The sequence below is a fragment of the Cryptotermes secundus genome, unplaced genomic scaffold (assembly GCF_002891405.2).
Source record: "Cryptotermes secundus unplaced genomic scaffold, Csec_1.0 scaffold632, whole genome shotgun sequence".
Classification (NCBI taxonomy): domain Eukaryota; kingdom Metazoa; phylum Arthropoda; class Insecta; order Blattodea; family Kalotermitidae; genus Cryptotermes; species Cryptotermes secundus.
The window spans coordinates 1,424,008-1,436,722 of record NW_019738356.1 but is presented as its reverse complement, the minus strand read 5'-3'; the positions used below and the strand labels follow the sequence as shown (position 1 = coordinate 1,436,722).

At 41.0% G+C, this 12,715-nt stretch overlaps 1 protein-coding gene and 1 long non-coding RNA gene across 3 annotated transcripts in view; one reads left to right on the top strand and one right to left on the bottom strand.

Moving 5' to 3' along the window:
- LOC111870860 (brain tumor protein) overlaps positions 1 to 12,715 on the top strand; it is a 340,351-nt gene that overhangs the window by 78,910 nt on the left and 248,726 nt on the right. The window lies entirely within an intron of this gene.
- On the bottom strand, positions 8,915 to 12,594 carry LOC111870835. 2 transcript variants are annotated; one of them, XR_002843933.2, is made up of 3 exons: positions 12,540 to 12,594; positions 10,905 to 10,970; positions 8,915 to 9,025 (listed from the first exon to the last, which is right to left on the bottom strand). It is a non-coding gene; the product is annotated as an uncharacterized LOC111870835 (long non-coding RNA). The 2 variants fall into 2 exon arrangements; XR_002843931.2 differs by lacking the exon at positions 12,540 to 12,594 and adding an exon at positions 9,556 to 9,621 and having other exon boundaries at positions 10,905 to 10,991.

The window sequence follows — 12,715 nt, the reverse complement described above, 5'->3', positions numbered from 1 at the left end:
GTATCATTCGTTAGAATTTTGGCCGTTACACCAGCTGCGGTGTCCGGTGATTTTCATGTTTCTCCTCAGTTCTTCCAGCCAAATACCGGTTTTATAAAGGTAAAGCTATCGCTGTAACAGGCCGTGGAGGCCCATAGGGTTGTGAGACGTCGAGGCTTCCACATTATCTAGACAATCGGCTCACGGATGGCGGTGAGGTTGTCAGCCTTACGCGCCGGCCGCCCTTTACCCCCAGGGCCACAGTACGGCTTGAAGGATAAGGTCAATTGAAAAAATCCACTTCATCGGGATTCGAACCAACGACTTTTCGGATTGTAGCATAGTGCGTCAACAAACTACGCTACCGCGTGCCCCAAATATTAAGGTAGTACCACCAAATCGACCCCCAACCGCTTCCTTCCAAACACTTTCCAATTTATTACTCGTTAATCGTCCCATAACGCTAAATAGTGTGACTATAGACGGGGTATGGATTGGATATTAGATTTATTGACCAGTTGTACACACCGCTCTTAACTACAAGTAATTACAGCGCTATTGCTTATTTCCACGCTTTACAAATCACTAGTACACGCTAAGTCTTCTCTAGTCGTATCCTGGCAACGGTTTTTAACACAATGATTATAACCGTCTCACTGTAAATACAGCACACACAAAGTATTCTTTTCACAGTCTCATTCTTGCAGCTATCAACTCCGGAACTCTACTGACCCAGCTTATAACATTTCGACACGAACTACGTAGAAAACATCTTTTCCATTGTTATAGCCCAACAATACCTCAGTCGTTGCATGCGTATCCGTTGCAGCGGGAACCCATTTACAGAGCAGTTGCCTAGCGATATCCCGGGTATTTTTGACGTGTTTACCGACTGTTGCCACACAACGGGTTCTGTTCAGAGGGTCACCATTAGGCAACGGGTCTATACGCCACAATATTTATTACTACCGTGGCACATAATTAAGCACAGACACATCTTTACTTTTTTTACCTTTAGCTCTTTTCAATGGTATTACCTTTTTAACGACCAGTGGTTACTGCATGTGCCATCTACTTTAACGCATTAAAATTCTGCATTCTGCTAACACAGTGTATTTGTGTGTTCCATATGGTTTTCAAAATAAACAGCATTAACCGGTTTGACTTTGTAGCGGAGACGCATGTGTTTCCTGTGAGGTACGAACTGAATTTTATATATTATTTAGAAGAAATCTAGCCATTACGGCACCCGTGTGGACGCGGGGTTGAATACCTCCACCGTGACCCTGCGAGTCGTAGGAGGAGACGAAAAGGGAAGTCTCGAATCTGGGACAGTAAAATACGTTCGCGAGTCCCAAGGGACTCGGACCCCAGAAAGACTGCGCTGGCAAGGGCCAATAGCATATGCAATAGACAGACCCATCCTCTCATCAGAGAGGGCGCCCTGCAGAAACAAGACCGTAACTGTCAAACAGTAATAAATATCTGATCATGAGCTTCATATGGGGCTCGACACCAAGACTTACTGACTGACCGTCAGTAGCAATGTGACTTTGATTTTACTGAGTTATAAACGATAAGTTTATGCTTTATGACACTCTTACCTCCAGTCCTTGTTGTTCTAAAACTGACCTACCTCAAATCTCAACCCTAATTATAGCTTAATCTTGTAGGTGTAGGAAATTGTGTTGGGGATATTCTTAGTGCAACCCATTAATGCATATCAATGCGGCACAGAAATGTGCTACATGCAAAACCCTAGACACAAATAAGCTCCGAGCAGATAACATCACTGGAACAATGTAGGCGTACTCAGCGGTTTCCTTTCTCTGTGACATTTACTGAGAAGGGTGTTGTAGCGGTAACACTCTAGACTTGTATTCGGAAGGCACTGCCTTTGAATCTTGGCTAGGACACCGACTATCCTAATTGAGGTTTCTCATTGTTCTCCTAATTCCCTCAGGCAAATTCCGGGATACTGTGTTGATTAGGTCAGTGACGCTTCCTCGTCAATCCTCTCCGCTTCATCTTTTATCATCCTAACATTCGAAACTGTGTAGTCCAGATAATTGCAGCTCTCGTCGTAAGTCAGTGTTTCTCAACCTCTGAGACCGTGGCCAGGTAACGGCCCGGCGGGTGAGAAACACCGTCGTAGATGAACCTACAAAATCGTCTTTTTTTTTTCAGTATCAAAAATTAAAGCGGGGAAACAGATGGGAGATGGAAGCGGTATGTTCTTTCGAAACGGCGAAAAACTTCTACCAGACTACACGTCTTCACACCTCAGAAGATTGTATTGTTTATAATCACTGCAGTGAGGACCTTAAACCTCACAAGCCCACAGTAAATTAATTTATCCATTTATAAATGGTATCCTCATATGGATTAAGGGCTGTAAGTCCCGGATTCGATTCCTGGCAGATTTAAGAAATTCTTTCTGTACTCCACAATGTCCGTATCAGCTTTGGGGCCCACGAAGTTTCCTATCCAATGGATTACTTGGTGTCTTTCCCCTGGGGGTGAAGCGGAAGGAGCGTGAAGCTGACCACTCAACTCCATCTAGTGCCCAAGTCAATAATGGTGGAAGTCTGCTCCGCCATACGCCTACATGAAGTAGTGCTTAATTAAGTCCAGGGACAACTTCACCTTTTACCTTTTATATACTCTACATGTGATCTTTTGTTTTTGGAAAAGAAAGGAAGATAAATTAACTAAATAGTATAAAGCATTCCTCAGAGCATTGAGAGTCCGTATAGCGACTGGCTAGGGGCTGGACAACCAAGGGGTCGTAGTTCGAGTCCCGATAAGGTCAAGAATTTTCATTTCTCCATGTTGTCCAGACCGGCTCTACGGTCCTCCAGCCTCATATCCAAGGGGTACCGGGGGCTGTTTCCTCGGGGGTAAAGCGGCCGGGGCCTGAAGCAGACCACTCGCCTCTAATTAGAGGATATTAGTGTTGAGGGCAAGAAAGTGTGAATATATACACCCACTGCAACCGGGATCGTGGGTTCGAATCCCACTAAGGGAATGGATGTTTAGTTTGTGTGTGTGTACAAGTAGAGGCCTTGCGACGAGCTGATCACCCGCCCAAGGAGTCCTACCGAATGTGTAAGATCGAGAAAAACCGAAGTGAACGGAGAAGTTCACGGGTGTAGGACTAAGCCCACTGGAGCTGTAGTGCCAAGGAGGGGAAAAAAAAAAAAACATGCACTCCCCCAGACGCCTTCATGGCAAAGTGCTTAATTAGTTAAGCACAGGGACAATTTTACCTTTTACAGAGTATGGTAGCCATGTCATTACGGGATAAACAATCAGCTAATTGGGTTTTGATTCCCTTTGGGGGAGGAGTCGGTTTCTTCGTCACCTCCATATCGGCTCTGGGTAGAACCAGACTCCTTTCTAACAATTGAGTGCATGGGGCACTTTCTCAGGAGAGAAAGCTAAACCCTTATCTCTAAACCGGAAGATTAAGAAAGATTGGAGCTATTTCTATATTGTCCTATAGGCCATTCTTGGTTTGGAGCTTAATTCATTAGGGACAACTCAGCTTAACCTGTCAGATTTTTTTTTTCCTTTGGCGCTACAGCCCAAATTTGGGCCTTGGCCTACCTCCATGAAACTCTCCGTTTCACTTCGGTTTATTAGATCTTAGACATTTGGTAGGTATCCTTGGGCGTGTGATCAGCTCGTTGCAAGGCCTCTACCTGTACACAAACACAGAAAAACGCACATACACAAAAAAACTTCCATGTCCTGAGTGGGATTCGAACCCACGATCCCGGTTTCCGAGCGAGCGAAGAGTGCATGCGACAGCTCGGCTACCGTGATTGGCCTCCTGTAAGATTACCCCAAATTTAATAATTTTCTTGAAGGAAAACGTTGAGGAAGTTCATACTATTTTAATATTAATTACGTGTGTCGATGTGTAGTGATGGAGTGATGCAGGAGACTCTCCGTGTCTGGTGTGTACCTACCGGCCGTGAAAACAATCTTCACGGCCGGCGGGCTTCATTTTCTCGAATAGTGTGCAGGAGATTGTGTGAGGTGTACCGGTTTGTTCGTCTGGGCGGAAGGGGTGGGCTTATTAACATCATTACGAGCATCTTACCCTCTTCTGCTTGCAAGACACCGACACTTACCGCTGTGCAAACTTCCAACCTACTCTTAGTCAGTTCGCTGGAGATGAAATGGCAGGCAGTGACAAGCCAACACTGATTAAAGAGAAGTCGGTTTATGGGCAAGATTCATGTTCCTCTATGCTGTGACATGTCTGCTGGATGCCGGGATAGTTTAACTAGACAAGAAGCCTGTTGCTAAGTAACGGCTCTGTAAACATTTTTCCACGGCAACCGAATCACGTGACCGCAGAAACAGACACATACATAACCATAGAGGAAGTGCCGGAAGCGATGTTTTCTATGCGGTCCGCCCCAAGATTATATAACGGGAGCCGAAACGGAACTGGGGTGGAATAGGAACGGGATGGGTGGCCGGGGCTCGGTTTCCGGAAGAGAAACAGATTTTTCGTTACCCCACATCATTCAGACCGGCTCTGGGTCCACCCAGCCTCATATCCGCTGGGGGCACTTTCACCGGGGCTTGAAGCTGACCATTCACCTCCATCTAGTGGTGATGTCAAGAATGGCGGAGCTATACCTCCACTCTCCCGTACGCCTTTATTGCGTGATGCTTAATTAACTAACGCAGGGAAAACCTGACTTTTTACCTTACATTTTTGCATAACACATTTTTGACCCTGAAGATGGAGACAGCACTTTCTTTGAAACGTACTCGAATATCTACCGGACTACTTTCACATCCCAGTGCCTAATACTATTAATGGTGATATTTTTTGTTAACAACAATGATTCACACAGAAATTGGAACAAATATACAAAGACAATATGTGGAGTGTTCTGTCTTCCGGGGTATAACGCCTTGTAATCCGGTACAAGCTAACCGAAGTTTCGGAGGAACATGTCCCAATCTTCAGTACTAAGCAAGCAAAGCAAGCTTGCTTTCTGCTTCACGCTCTTTGTATACTTGGTTTATTCTTCAGCTTTGATTATATAAGAGATATGTTCCTCCGAAACGTCACTTTACTTTCACCGAACTACACTGCTTTATATCAAATAAGATAGTAATCTTCATAACCACCGGTGTGGGAACCTAAAATCCTACAATTCCGATTTACACTATAGGAATCGAATTTCCACGATAATAAGGAAGTTAGTAGAGTGGCAAATATTTATTTTGGATCTTTATTCTAATTTCACAAAAACAAGATAATTGAAGACCAAGACATCTGGAGTGGACTTTCCCGTTCTTTCGAACATTCTTCTGCTTTACCTACATGCTTTGAAATTACGGATAATTTAAAAGTGAAGTGAAGTGAAGTAAATGATATTACGCATCCATGACTGTTGGTTTCCTTTTGTTTGTGTTTTGGGTGTTGTATTTATTTTTCTTCTCTCTCTCTGTAATTGTTGTATTTGTTGCAGTTGTTTGTATTTCTCTGTAATTGTTGTAGTTGTTAATCGTATTTGGTTTGTATTCATTGTCGTAGGATGTCCTTATTGTTGTGTTTAGTGTATTGTGTTTTGTTTGAACCTGTTGTCACTTAGTGTAATGTGTGTTACGTGTCCGTTGTGTCCTATTGTGTACTACTGCCACCGGGCTAAAACCCAGTTGCAGTATAATAAATAATAAAAAGTTAATTTTTGTTGTTGTATTGCTTAGAAGCATCCACATAATCACGGTTGGCGTAGTAGGGCAGAAATATGCCCATCACAGTGGCCGCTCGGTCTAAGGCATCAACCGTCTTCGCTCGGTCGAACACTGGGATGGTAGGTTTGAATCCCACTCAAGGCATGGATGTCTGAATGCGTTTATTCTGTGTTTGTGTTCTGTGTGTAGTAGCGTCCTTGCGACAGGCTGATCTCCCGTCCAAGGAGTCCTACCGATTGTATATAGGATTAAGAAACTGAAAAGCGGCCAAGATCCAACAAAAGTACTATAGAACCATAGACTACAAGTCCATTCGAGGAGACGAGAGAGTCCTCGTAAACAAATGCACGCGGTATCTCCTTCGCTCTTTGAATGAAATCATGCAGCGATCACATGATGCGTGTATCGTTGCAGGGGCGTCCAAAGTTCACTCTTCAGTCTGACTGCAGGTTAACGTGCGTCCGGATGCAGCGAGTACACTGAGTAACTGGGAGCTTTGTCCACTCCTTGCTCTCAGCTGTGGCGAATCGGGGTTTGCTTTGTTTACGCTGACTGTCTCGTCTCCGCGAATGGACTTTAGGGTAGAAATATATTTGAAACATAAATAACGTTGGAAACAACAACAACAGTCTATCCATTGAGACGTAAAGAATATTCAGGGTGATTCATTCTAAATTGTGTCCTGATAGAAAATATTATGTGTTTTATATCTCATTGTACGATCGAAATATGATGAAGGGTAGGGGTCAACAAATGTTAGTGTTCCGATCTGGACGCGGTGGGTTATGCCGAGTATCGAACTAGGGTCGTCTAGTCCGTCGCTATACCGACTGAATTATCACGGTTCCTATAACCCACAAAAATCCTACTTTGTGCTTACTGAATTTTGTGTTCAGTAAAAGAAAGTGAAATAGAACATTATGGGACACCGTGTAGGGCTCAGTTCAGTTGCGTGTTTCATCTTGGGAATAATGGCAGTACATGTTTATGTGAATCAAAATGAAGTAATGTGAGTAGGGACAAGACATCAACAAGTGGTTCGCTGGGGAGGAGAGGGTAGCTACACAAATCGATCCTGAATGTGTTTCGACAGTCGAGAGGATTTGCTCAATTTCTGAACTGACACTCCGTGTTTAAAATTAAAGTCTTAAGGCGAAATGACAGGGTTCTCATTAAGTTTTGTTTATTTTTAGAATCTTTTTTTTTTCCTTGGCACTACTTTTTTTCCCCTTGGCACTACAGCCCCAGTGGCCTCCATGAACATCTCCGTTTTTCTACATCTTACACATTCGGTAGGACTCCTTGGGCGGGTGATCAGCTCGTCGCGAGGCCTCTACCTGTACACAAACACAGAGAAACGCACACACAAAACTAAACATCCATGCCCTGAGTGGGATTCGAACCCACGATCCCGGTTTCCAAGCGAGTGAAGACAGTACATGCCTTAGACCGCTCGGCTACCGTGATCGGCTTTTAGAATTTTAGGATAGAAGAAAAACATTTAAGAAAGCGTTTATCTTTGTAAAAGGGGTTAAAACCTTCCGAAGAATGCATCTAAATTATGGCTAAAAAACATGGAAGGGAGAATCACTAGGAAGACTTGGGCGTTGATGGAAGGATAATATTAAAACTGAGGAGGATATGAACCAGTGATGGACTCTCTAAACTTCGTAATCAAATCTGGGCTCTTCTTTGCAGTGAGTATGAAAATAAGTGTTCTCCATCTTGTAACGCCGTTTTGAACTGTGTATAGTCTATATAATTACTATTTTAACGAATGTACTGCCTCCTTCTTCAGAGTTACAAAATACACTCTCTTGTCCTGAAGATGAAGTAGATTCCTCCGAAACGTTGGTAACTTTTCTACAGGTACACGTTGCCACATCCCAAAGGCAACAGTAATCTTCTACCTTTACCTATATAGGATATGGGATGTAACGCCGTGTAGTCAGTTGAAAATCAACTGACGTCTTGGAGGAACATGTCGCTTCCATCCTTAGTGTCGAAGAATAAACCAAGGGCCGCTCCATAGCTCAAGCGGTTAGTCACTGTCTTCCCACCGCGGCTGCCCGGGTTCGATCCCGGGTCTGGTCAAGTGGGATTTGTGGTGAACAAAGTGGCGCTGGGCAGGTTTTCTCCGAGTACTTCCGTTTCCCCTGCCAATCTTCATTCTGCCAATTGCTCCACAATCACCCTCACCTATCATCTGGGGTTGGTACAATAGGCCAGAAGTTGCCGCAGTACAAGGGACTTAGTCACACCCCACTAGCAATAAAAAGAGAGAATAAACCAATCAAGAAATCAGAGTGAAAATAGGTGGCAAGCAAATGTTATCATTCCTGAAGATGGTGACGACATGCTCCTCCGAAACGTCTGTTAACTTTCAACTGACTACACGGCCTTATATCCCAGAAAATAGAACCCTTTGATGTACTATATGTAATCTTATAAATTCCTCGAATCCTAAGAATTCCTATAGTTCATAAGTCTTCTGAAAATGTGATGTCTCCTACAAGTCCCTGAGGTTGGAAGCAGCATGATCATCCGAAACGTTGGTATAGCAGATTACACTTCAGTACGTCTCAGAGGACAGTAGTTCTCTTCGCCAGAACATAATATCTCGGGTAGATCGGTAGGTTTGTATAATTTTACTAAATCAGAGTTTGCCTCTGTCAGTATAATTACTCGTACTAGGCTACAGGCCTAGGATGGGTTTCTTCTTATCTTATTAATTTCGGCTGTTTTCGTGTCCCATTGGTGTGCCGTCTATAAAATCATCCCCTAACATCAGAATTAAAAAAATTAATAAGAACAACAAGACGTGCCATAATGTATACTGTTTGACGAAGTACACAATTCAGCAGACTCCTTTAAAAGATACGTTGCATGAAGATGGCCCTCTGCGGCCGAAACATGTAGCATAAACACTGAATGTATATACATTTTAATAATCTGAATGACATTTCAAACATTTAACGAACATTTATAGAATTAAGTGTGAATTATTGTTCTTAAATTAATATTATAGACTGAAAACAAGACTATAAGTTATATCCTAAGTCAACAGGATACTTAAATATGATAATATAATATTATCTAATGCCGAGGTTAAGAATTCGTTTTGTTATATCGCCAGTTTTCCATATGTTTTCACGGCATGATATGTAATTAAACACAAGGACAAATTTGTTTTTAAACTTACGTTACATTTCGGATTGCTATGATACGCGTTGTTGTTAGCCACACAAGCTGTCTTGATACCTCCCGGGGTGAAAGTATACAAGCCACGAACCTCATCTGTTGAGAATTCCGGAAGAGTCTGCAAAGAGAAAAGAATTGTTGAAGCACTTGTCTTCGTACAATCTGAGGTACACAAATTACTCTTTCACGTAAATCAGCATTTCTACTCTGCATTCAGTCACAAGAAAGAGATAGTTTGCTTTGTGAGGGCGTACATCTTGGATAGTTCCAGGTCTCTGACTTCATGGAAGTGAATATTTGTGTATACAGGACATTTGCAGTTGAATTGAATATAAGGGAATGTGACAGACATCTGAATGTACAGGATGTTTCTAAATTTTTGTCGGGGTTTCAGTGGACAAACCCGACAATAATTTAGAATCATCCTGTACAATAATGGTTAGGTTTCGGATAAGTTACTCATAATTGCACGCAGGTTGGCAGATTAATTACAATTAATTACCACATTTATTGAGATGTAATCAAGAGTTTCAAATTATGTTTTCGATGCTGTATATTATCAATTTCTTGATTTGGTTTCGATTCATGTAAAACAGCTATTTGACGCTTCCAAACATATTAGTATGAATGTAATTGCACTGTACTTACGTATGTAGGTCTGTACAGTTACGTGGCGAAACATCGATTCAGTTGGAGATCGGAGTTATAACACATCTGTAAAATAAAATGTTACTGTTGTACCCACTAAGATACACATTGTACACAAGCAATATGTATGTTTGGCAGGAGAGTGTACAATATAATGTGATTAGAAATATAACGCTAATATTAATTAGTTCCTTAGTATATACGCAGTATTTTTAGGTACACATAAAACATTGATGCACTGAATTATAATTAACTAAAGTAATGAAAACTTCTCGATTGTGGGTCTGTACATACTGACTTCCGTTTTCATATATATAACAAGTGTAGCCAACCTGATAATATTGACGTAACAAACAGGTATCGATTAGTGGACGGAATATTGCATATGCAACGACCATAATATTTGTTTAATTTGTTATGATGTATATTTTTGTTACTATATATTTGTTTCCTTTAGCGGGGGATCGGATGGAGAGAGATTAATGTTGTGTAGACTTGTTCGGTCTGTGTACCTACTCATGTCAGGTTGTGAACCAGTTAACCGATTTTCACTTAAGTCAATATATGTATGTTATGCCATTAAAGACCAACACAGAGTCAAGCATTCCGATTTTGTATAATGAACAATAACAACGAAGTTATATACATTCATGGAGTTCTGAGGTTGAATGGTCGCTAAGGCCATGTACAGCAGGGCCTTGAAGTGGTGCATGGTAACAGAGGCTGGGAAATTATGAATCTGTAATAAAGAATTATATTTATTCTTTTTTTAATTTGTCAAAATTTAGAAAATATCTTCCAGTTCTATCGACGCCCATCCGTATGAGATCTATAAATTTCGCAAAGTTTCTATTTTTTTACGGCTTTCGTATATTGTTAAATTATATAATTTACTAAAAGTTTTAAATTTCTAATATATTCGAAAATGTCAATTCCTTTAAAGTATATAAACTTTTCTACTTTCTAGTACTTCCGAAAATAACGTAGTTTATAAGAATGTAGAATATTATACTGTTTATTTTTTTTTTATATGTGTGATCGATGAAGTGTTCGAGTATGAACCTGCCCAAACGTGTCGCTTCCCACCGAGGCTGAGCATGTCATCTCGTTTCCGTCCTAACATTGCCCTAGGCTTGTAATAAGATGGGAAAGGCTGGAGTTATTCTCAATTGCACACGGATGGGTAGATTTTCTCACTGTTACTTACATTTTCGACATTTATTGAGAGGGAGAATGAAGGGTTGCGTTTTATGTTTTCGATGGTATTATTTATCACTTCCCTTATTTTGTTTCTATTCATGAAGATATCTAGAAGCATATTAGCGTGAATGTGTATACGCGGTACTTACGTATGTAGACCTGTAGAGTTACGTGGGAAAACATCGATTCAGTTGTAGATCGGAGTTATAACACATCTGTAAAATAGAATGCACTGGATGTTGTACCCACTAAGACACACATTGCACACAGCACTATGTATGTTTGGAAGAAGGGTGTGCAATGTGAGTACAAGTATAACACTAATATAAACTGGTTCTTGAGTATACACGCTGTCTTCTTAACACACATAATATCCCCGATGCACTGCATAGTAATTAACTAAGGCAATTAAAACTTGTCGTTTGATTGCGGGTCTATGCGTAGCGACTTCCGCTTTGATCTATATAACAAGTGTAGGCAACATGATAATATTGATATAACAGATGTATCGATTATCGTACATCACTTTAACATGCCCGTAGTAATGTTTAATTAAGGTTTATGAAATTGTAATTATGTATTGATTCCCTTGTGCGGGTGATCGGATGGAGAAGATTAATTCAGCGTAGAGATTGTCGGTTTGTAGGTACCCATATCACCTTATGAACCAATTGACTGATTATCACGAAAGTTAATATGGACGTTATGCCGTCGAAGACGAAGCCAACGCGGTACAGTCTGATTTCATATAATGAGCAGTTACAAAGTTATGGATTCGTGAAGTTCTGAGGTGAGAGGGTCACTAATGCTAGTTACATGAGGGTCCTGAAGTTATATATGGCCGTAGATCTTGGGAAAATACCAACATTTCTCGAGGTAATATATATAATTCTTAAATATTTTCCAAATTGGGAAGATATTTTTAAATTCCATCAGATATTGATTGGTTGTGTAGCTATATATTGTTTTACGGTCGTCTTAGGTTAAGGTAGAGTATGTTTGCTCACTAGGCTACTGCGCATCCACCTGTCACTGGGGCACAGTGGTGGGATTGGGCTAGGTTAGGTTATGTTAGGTTAGGTTTGCGCACTAGGCTACTGCGCATTCACCTGTCATTGGGACAAAGCTTGATCGGATCAGATTGGGTTAGGTTAGGTTTGCGCAAGAGACCACTGCGCATCCACCAACCATTCTGGCAAATCTTGATCAGATATCGTCTGGTTCGGTTATATTAGGATATTTCACGTACCATATCGACGCCCATATTTATAAGATCTTGAATATTCTCAAGGTTTATGTTTTTTACGACTTTGGTATATAGTTAAATTATATAACTTACGAACATTTTAAATTTCGGATATACTCGAAAGTTTCAATTCCTTTAAAATTTATAAACATTTGTAATTTGTAATAACGTAGTTTATAAGAATGTAGAATATTGTATACTGTTTAAAATTATTTTGATGTGTGTGATCGATAAAATGTTCGAGTATGAACCTGCCCAAACGTGTCGCTTCCCACCGAGGCTGAGCATGTCATCTCGTTTCCGTCCTATCATTGCCCTAGGCTTGTAATAAGATGGGAAAGGCTGGAGTTATTCTCAATTGCACACGGATGGGTAGATTTTCTCACTGTTACTTACATTTTCGACATTTATTGAGAGGGAGAATGAAGGGTTGCGTTTTATGTTTTCGATGGTATTATTTATCACTTCCCTTATTTTGTTTCTATTCATGAAGATATCTAGAAGCATATTAGCGTGAATGTGTATACGCGGTACTTACGTATGTAGACCTGTAGAGTTACGTGGGAAAACATCGATTCAGTTGTAGATCGGAGTTATAACACATCTGTAAAACAGAGTGCACTGGATGTTGTACCCACTAAGACACACATTGCACACAGCACTATGTATGTTTGGAAGAAGGGTGTGCAATGTGATTACAAGTATAGCACTAAT